At 42.5% G+C, this 7,515-nt stretch overlaps 1 long non-coding RNA gene across 1 annotated transcript; it reads left to right on the top strand.

Annotated features, from left to right (window-relative positions):
* Nucleotides 1-633: 633 nt before the first annotated feature.
* Nucleotides 634-1,674, top strand: LOC116220274. The gene is made up of 4 exons (XR_004163534.2): nucleotides 634-696; nucleotides 812-838; nucleotides 1,227-1,249; nucleotides 1,376-1,674. It is a non-coding gene; the product is annotated as an uncharacterized LOC116220274 (long non-coding RNA).
* Nucleotides 1,675-7,515: the final 5,841 nt, after the last annotated feature.

Consider the following 7,515-nt stretch of genomic DNA (forward strand, 5'->3'; position numbering starts at 1 on the left):
TGGGGGGGCCAGGTTAAACCGGATTTTGAACATTAAACAGCAGTTCTTAAATGTGATCAGGTTGTCCCAACTTAAAAGTTTGTACTTATGGAGGACTGAACAGTGATGGTGTGATGGTTTTTTGTCAAGTATTTTCTCAAGTTGAGAGTTGAAAGAAAGGATCTGGAAGAGTAACTTCAATAGAAGCATCACAATCACAATCAGAAGCATCCATGAAACCTGAAATTCTAAACAATTAACACTTGCTTATTCATAGATCGCAAGCTGAATGTTCCAGAAGGAGGCTGTGGCTATTCAGAAGGGCAAAGTTCTGGCATAGAGCTGATTACATCCGCCCCCCCAGTGACTGAATTTGACCGGTAACCAGTATCATGTTCAATTTCTTATGCTTATTAGGCATTTAAAAAACAAAACATTTCGAAAATCAGTTTACAATTAAACGAGTTACAAGTCTGCATCTGTCAAAAAAACACAGTCTTTGTTTACTTCCGATGCAAAATGGCGACTACGCCGACGCACGTCAAAGCGACATTTTTCTAGGTTAAACCATAGACATATATATGTTTCTAGATTCCACTGCAGCCTACAATTCCCGCGGTGAATCTCGTGGCGCGTTTGTTTATGACGTCACACAACATATAAATACCGTTCATTCGCGTGATAGCATTCTCTTGGAATCTGTGCTATCTTTTTGAGGTGAGTAAATGGCCTCCATAGAAATCTCTTGGAGGTTTTCATAAGAATCCAGTTCTATCCTGTATTATTAAAAGCCATACGACACGTTTGTTAACTGTTTTTATTTATTCAACAGACACTCCTCCCAAACATGAGAGGGAAGGTAAGATAATCTATTCCCTTAAAGAATCCTGTGCATTTTATCAACCCGTACCTAGCCCCACTGGCTAGTGCGCTGTTAATGGAAGTTTCGTTAAATACGATTATAACTGCGAGTGGGTGCAAAGTGACGAGTGGTATTGTAAGATCTTGGTGCGCAATATTTGTGGTTTTGTCCTCAACGTCCAGGTAGCTAAGAAGCAAGCAAACATGACTGTCCAGTCAGCTAGCATGCTAGCCATATAACATGTGACCATAGGTCTTGCATAAGATTGTAGGTTTTTGCCGTATGTGAGCTTTTAGTAGACTTAGAGAGGTGCTGTAGTTAGTTAATACCTCAAACCATAGAGAACTTGTAACCTTAGTGTTCCATCTTTCCCCCCCCCACCCAGTGGAAAAAGAAGCGCATGCGTAGGTGAGTCTTTTATTATTACATCTGCGTGTTTAAAAATCAATTCCTGTGTTAAGATTAAGTATTTTATTAATCAATTGATTAGGCCTACTTAATGCTTGTGAAACTAATGATTGTTTCTGTCCTTAGGCTGAAGCGCAAAAGGAGAAAGATGAGGCAGAGGTCCAAGTAAACGGCTTCCCTTCTGCTGCAGCTGGAACTGCTCCTCCTAGACCTCCCCACCGACCTCTCGCCTTTTCCAGAAATCCAAGCTGAGGCCTTTTGAAGGACTCCTACATCCCTCAGAAGGATGCGGGCACCCTTGTTGGATCTCCTGGCTCTTCTATTTGTGATGTGAAAGCTTCTCTTGGACATTCTGGACTTCCGCCAGCTCAGCAAAGTTGCTGTTTTTGTGTATTTCCTTGAATAAAGAAATTTGATTTAGAAAATGGAAGCGCTGTATTCTATTTCTATCACTACGATGGTATACAGATTTTGTTGTTGAATGCTCCAGTTTTATAGTAGGACTGGTGGGGGTTTAGTTACATTTGCTAAATGATACTTTGTCGGGTCACCAGGCTGCCACAAACCTTTCCTTCATGCTGAAAGACATGGCCAAAGCATATGCTTCCAACAAAGCCATAAACATGGCTTTCCAATTTGCACAGACTGGTTTAAGTGACCTCAAGTCGTGCCCTAAAAGAACGGTCACAAGAGGTTCAAGCTCTCCAGAATGAGGTGGACAGGCTGCAGTCCCAGGACACACTGGCTGAAGTGGATCGAATGCTTAATAAGCTCAACATGGCAAATGCACGGATAACCCAACTGACGCATGAAAACACTCTTAAAGGAAACAATGCGCAGCTCCTCAAACAGATTGAGGGACTGCATGACCAAGCCTTATAATATTCTGTGGATCCCCAGGTCTTTGCACCAACTCCAAAACAAGCCAAGCCTGAGCACAAGACGCTTAAACAGGAAAAAGAGAAGCCAAAAAAGTGACTCAGATAATTCATGTTGAGGCGAAGTGTGATGAGCCAGTAGCTAGCCCAGTGGTTGTATCTAAGGAAGAGTCACCAGTGCCAGAGAAGGTCGGTGTCTTCGCAGAGGTAGAAAAGAAGAGCATAAATCTGTTGAGTACCTTCCAGGTCTATGTCTCTGACCTCATGAAAGAATCATTTGAGAATAATATGCCACATCAATTGGAAAAAATGGCCCAAGCAGCTCAGACTCTCAGATTGGTCATTTGGGATTCCACGCTCAACTGGTGCTTCCCTGCCCTCATCTCCTCTCTCATGATCCTCTCCCCCTCTAACGCCATTTCTTTCTCATAACGCTCCAGAAGTTCCCTGAATGGTTTGGCATCAATTTGTAGGATTTCAAAAGGTTGCTGGGCGTTGGTTTTCACAACTGGGCTCTTTCGCAATTTCCCCAGTATTTTAGGAGGTACCTTTTCTTTATGACTGAGATGTCTGATCTTGGGTTTATCAGCAACAGAGGGTAAAGGGGACAAGCGATGGTAGAGGATGTCGCTGTTTTTCTGTGTCAACTTTGGGCATAGGGGGTTTGTCTTTGTCTTTTTCCATCTCCACCAAGCTTTCCCAGACCAGTCGCATCTTGCAGGACTGCTTCTTGCCCTTGATATGATATGGATGTTCTGCAGCTGCTCACACACATCTGTAGCCTGGTCTCTCAATTCTTCCTGAAGACCCTGCACACTTTCACACATTCTAAAAATCCTCATCACATGTCTTAATTATCTTGGTAATGTCTTGTCGCATCTGTCCTGGTGTGGCTGTGTTGTCTAAATATTGGTCCTGCTTAAGATGTTCATCCATTACAGGCAGATCTAGAAGGCCTGAGGGGAAGCTGATATTCATGTTGGAGATGGTCTCTTCAAAAGTTGTACGAAGGCTGCTTTGCAGATTTTTTCCAATTGATCTGGCATATTATTCTCAAAGGATTTTTTCATGAGGTCAGAGACATAGACCTGGAAGGTACTCAGCAGATTTCTGCTCTCCTTTTCTACCTCTGCAAAGACACTGACCTTCTCTGGCACAGGCGACTCTTCCCTAGATACATCCACTGGGCTAGCTACTGGCTCATCACAGTTTTCACTTCTCTTCTTCTCAACATAAATGATCCGAGTCACCTTTGTTGGCTTCTCCTTTTCCTGTTTAAGCGTCTTGTGCTCAGGCTTGGCTTGTTTTGGAGTTGGTGCAATGGCCTGGGGATCCACAAAATATTTTTCATCAAAGGCTTGGTCCTGCAGTCCCTCAATCTGAGGAGCTGCGCATGGATTCCTTTAAGAGTGTTGTTTTCATGTGTCAGTTGGGTTATCTGTGCATTTGCCATGTTGAGCTTCTTAAGCATTTGATCCACTTCAGCCAGTGTGTCCTGGGACTGCAGCCTGTCCACCTCATTCTGGAGAGCTTGAACCTCTTGTGACCGTTCTTTTAGGGCACGACTGAGGTTACTTAAACCTGTCTGTGCAAACTGGAAAGCCATGTTCATGGCTTTGTTGGAAGCATATGCTTTGACCATGTCTTCCAGCATGAAGGAAAGGTTTGTGGCAGCCCGGTGACCCGACTGGGTATCATTTAGCAAATTTACCCTAAACCCCCACCAGTCCTACTATAAAACTGGAGCATTCAACAAAATCTATATACCATCGTAGTGGTAGAAAGAGAATACAGCGCTTCCCTTTTCCAAATAAAATTTCTTTATTCAAGGAAATATAAACAAAAACTTTGCTGAGCTGGCGGAAGGCCAGAATGTCCAAGAGAAGCTTTCACATCACAAATAGAAGAGACAGGAGATCCAACAAGGGTGCCCGCATCCTTCTGAGGAATGTAGGAGTCCTTCAAAAGGCCTCAGGTAGGATTTCTGGAAAAGGCGAGGGGTCGGTGGGGAGGTCTAGGAGGAGCAGTTCCAGCTGCAGCAGAAGGGAAGCAGTTTACTTGGACCTCTGCCTCAGCTTTCTCCTTTTGCGCTTCAGCCTAAGGACAGAAACGATCATTAGTTTCACAAGCATTAAGTAGGCCTAATCACATTGGCAAAATATTACTTAAGCTCAACACAGGCATTGATTTCTAAACACGCAGATGTAATATTAAAAGGACTCACCTACGCATGCGCTTCTTTTTCCACTGGGGGGACAAAGATAGAACACTAAGGTTACAAATTCTCTATGGTTTGAGGTATTAACTACCGAAAGCAGCTTTCTAGGTCTACCAAAATCTCACATATGGCGAAAACCTACAATGAATACAGGGTTTACGCAAGACTTATGTTCACATGTTATATGGCTAGCATGCTAGCTGACTGGACCTGGAGTCATGTTCACTTGCTTCTTAACTACTCCAACGCTACCTAGACGTTGAGGACTAAACTTCAAATATTGTGCACCAAGATCTTACAATACCACTAGTCACTTAGCACCAACTCGCAGTTATAAACGTATTTAACGAAATTTTCAAAACAGCGGACTAGCCAGTCACGCTAACTAGGGGTTGATAAAATGCACAGGATTCTTTAAAGCAGCAATACGGAGTTCTGTTCCAAAACTAGTAAGCTAACTACCTAAAAGGCATGCAAAAACCTTGCAAACACCACCAACAGCCCAGCTGACACTGATAGAAGCTTGCCAACACACTAACTGATGTCTTTTGGCAGTTAAGCTGGCAATGACGTGTGTGTGAAAGCTGTTCTTCCATTTTTGCAGGGTGTACCAGCCGTTACACAGTAGCTAGCCCAGTGGATATATCTAGGGAAGAGTCGACAGTGCCAGAGAAGGTCAGTGTCTTTGCAGAGGTAGAAAAGGAGAGCAAAAATCGCCTGAGTACCTTCCAGGTCTATGTCTCTGACCTCATGAAAAAATCCTTTGAGAATAATATGCCAGATCAATTGGGAAAAATGGGCCTGGATCACCATAAGGCCAATGGTGCAATTCAGCTTTACTTCTCTATGCAAAGCAGCCTTCGTACTACTTTTGAAAAGATCTTCTCCGACATGAACATCAGCTTCCCCTTAGGCATTCTAGATCTGCCTGTAATGGATGAACATCTTAAGCAGGACCAATATTTAGACAACACAGCCACGTCAGGACAGATGCGACAAGACATAAACCAGATATTTAAGACATGTGATGAAGATTTTGAGAATGTGTCTGAAAGTGTGCAGGGCCTTCAGGAAGAATTGAGAGACCAGGCTACAGATGTGTGTGAGCAGCTGCAGAACATCCATATCAAGGGCAAGAAGCAGTCCTGCGAGATGCGTCTGGTCTGCGAAAACTTGGTGGAGATGGACAAAGACAACGACAAACCCCCTATGCCCAAAGTTGACACAGAAAAGCAGCGACATCCTCTACCATCGCTTGTCCCCTTTACCCTCTGTTGCTGATAAACACAAGATCAGACATCTCAGTCATAAAGAAGAGGTACCTACTAAAATACAGGGAAAATTGTGAAAGAGCCCAGTTGTGAAAACCAACGCCGAGCAGCCTTTTGTTATTTCAAGCGGGTGTACTAAAAGTGTGAAAGTCTGTTACGTGTTGTGCTCTTGTCCACTCTTCCCCACTGGACCTTTGCAATCAACTGATTTGTTTCTTCTGTTGTAGTTTGAGCTGGATTTGGGTGTGAATCTTGTCAAACCAAATGTCTGTGCTGACAAGTCCCCAAAACAGCAATTTTCAACCATTAAACCCCAGTTGACTTTGAATGTTGGCTGTTACCATCATCCCCAACCACGTGTCACACCTTTATCTTGCTTTATGAAACCAGAACTGGGTGCTCTTCCGCAGCCACATGTCAGGTAAAAAGAACATCTCCATCAGTCTCAAGCAAAATAAATACAGATACTATTACCTATCCAGTACTTATGAAAAACATTATGTAGAGTTCAGATTCTTGCATACAATGCAATAGAGCTGATGTGAATAATTACTTGTTTGTTATCTCATTTGTTAGCGCAATGAATCTTTGCGTGCAGTATCTCAATGCAGCAGCAGAGTGACAAGTCATAATTAGGGATGGGTATCGTTTGGTTTTTATCTGATACCGGTACATAACCGATACTTTTAAAACGATACCGGTGCCTAAACGGTGCCGGAACCGATACTTTTATAAAAAAAAAAAAATAATAATAAAAAATGACGATTGACGACATTTAAGAAAGGCTTTTTAACTTACAAAATATATGAACTGTTAACAAAAGTTTAGACTATACTTAAATACAAATAAATACAAAACACACACACACACACACACACACACACACACACACACTCTGTACACACACTTCAGCAATTCTTTTGAAGAAATATCAACATATTTGCCTTCTCCGGCATAATGCGGCACCTTTCCTGACTGATTGCATGACCTGCACAGGCGAAAACCCTCTCCGATGGTGTTGATGAGGCCGTAAAGCGCCTAGAGACAATTGTATTGTTATGGCGCTATATAAATAAAATTGAATTGAATTGAATTGAATTGAATATATGTATCTGAAAGTTCAAGTTTCAATGACTTTCAGTTACGTTAAATGACCGGACTACTTGCGTTGCGGAATGATATGAAAGATGTGAATTAGAAGCACAAAACCCGTTGCCAATGACTGCAGTCATACATATTTCGCAGCAGTGAATTTACAGACCTGCCAACGTTGGGATGGCCCATTCAAATCAACTGAACTTTTTGGAACATTCTGAAGAGTATAATAAGAGTATAATAAGTACAGGTATTTATGTTTGATTCCTAATTTACAATTGACCTCCGCGGACCGCACAGGGACAGCCAACGGGCCGCAAATAGCCCTTGGGCCGCACTTTGCCCAGGACTGATCTAGAACAAGCTAGGGCTGCATTCTATACATTTAAGTTTGTTTAGTCTTTCTTCACTAAAGCTGAGAGTTGCAAGAAAGGATCTGGAAGAGTAACTTCAATAGAAGCATCACAATCACAATCAGAAGCATCCACGAAACCTGAAATTCTAAACAATTAACACTTATTCATTGATCGCAGCTGTGGGATTCAGAGGGCAATGTTTTGGCATAGCTAGAGCTGATTACATCTGCCCCCAGTGACTGAATTTAACCAGTAACCAGTATCATGTTAATTTTCTCCTGTTTATAAAAAAACAAAACACATTGTGCGAAAATCGGTTTAGAATTAAGCGGGTTACAAGTCTGCATCGTCAATACACAGGCTTTGTTTACTTCTGATCCAATATGGCGACTACGCCGACGCACGTCAAAGCGACATGTTTGTAAATTTGACTGCAGCCTACAATTCC

The sequence above is a fragment of the Clupea harengus genome, chromosome 4 (genome assembly GCF_900700415.2).
Source record: "Clupea harengus chromosome 4, Ch_v2.0.2, whole genome shotgun sequence".
Classification (NCBI taxonomy): Eukaryota; Metazoa; Chordata; class Actinopteri; order Clupeiformes; family Clupeidae; genus Clupea; species Clupea harengus.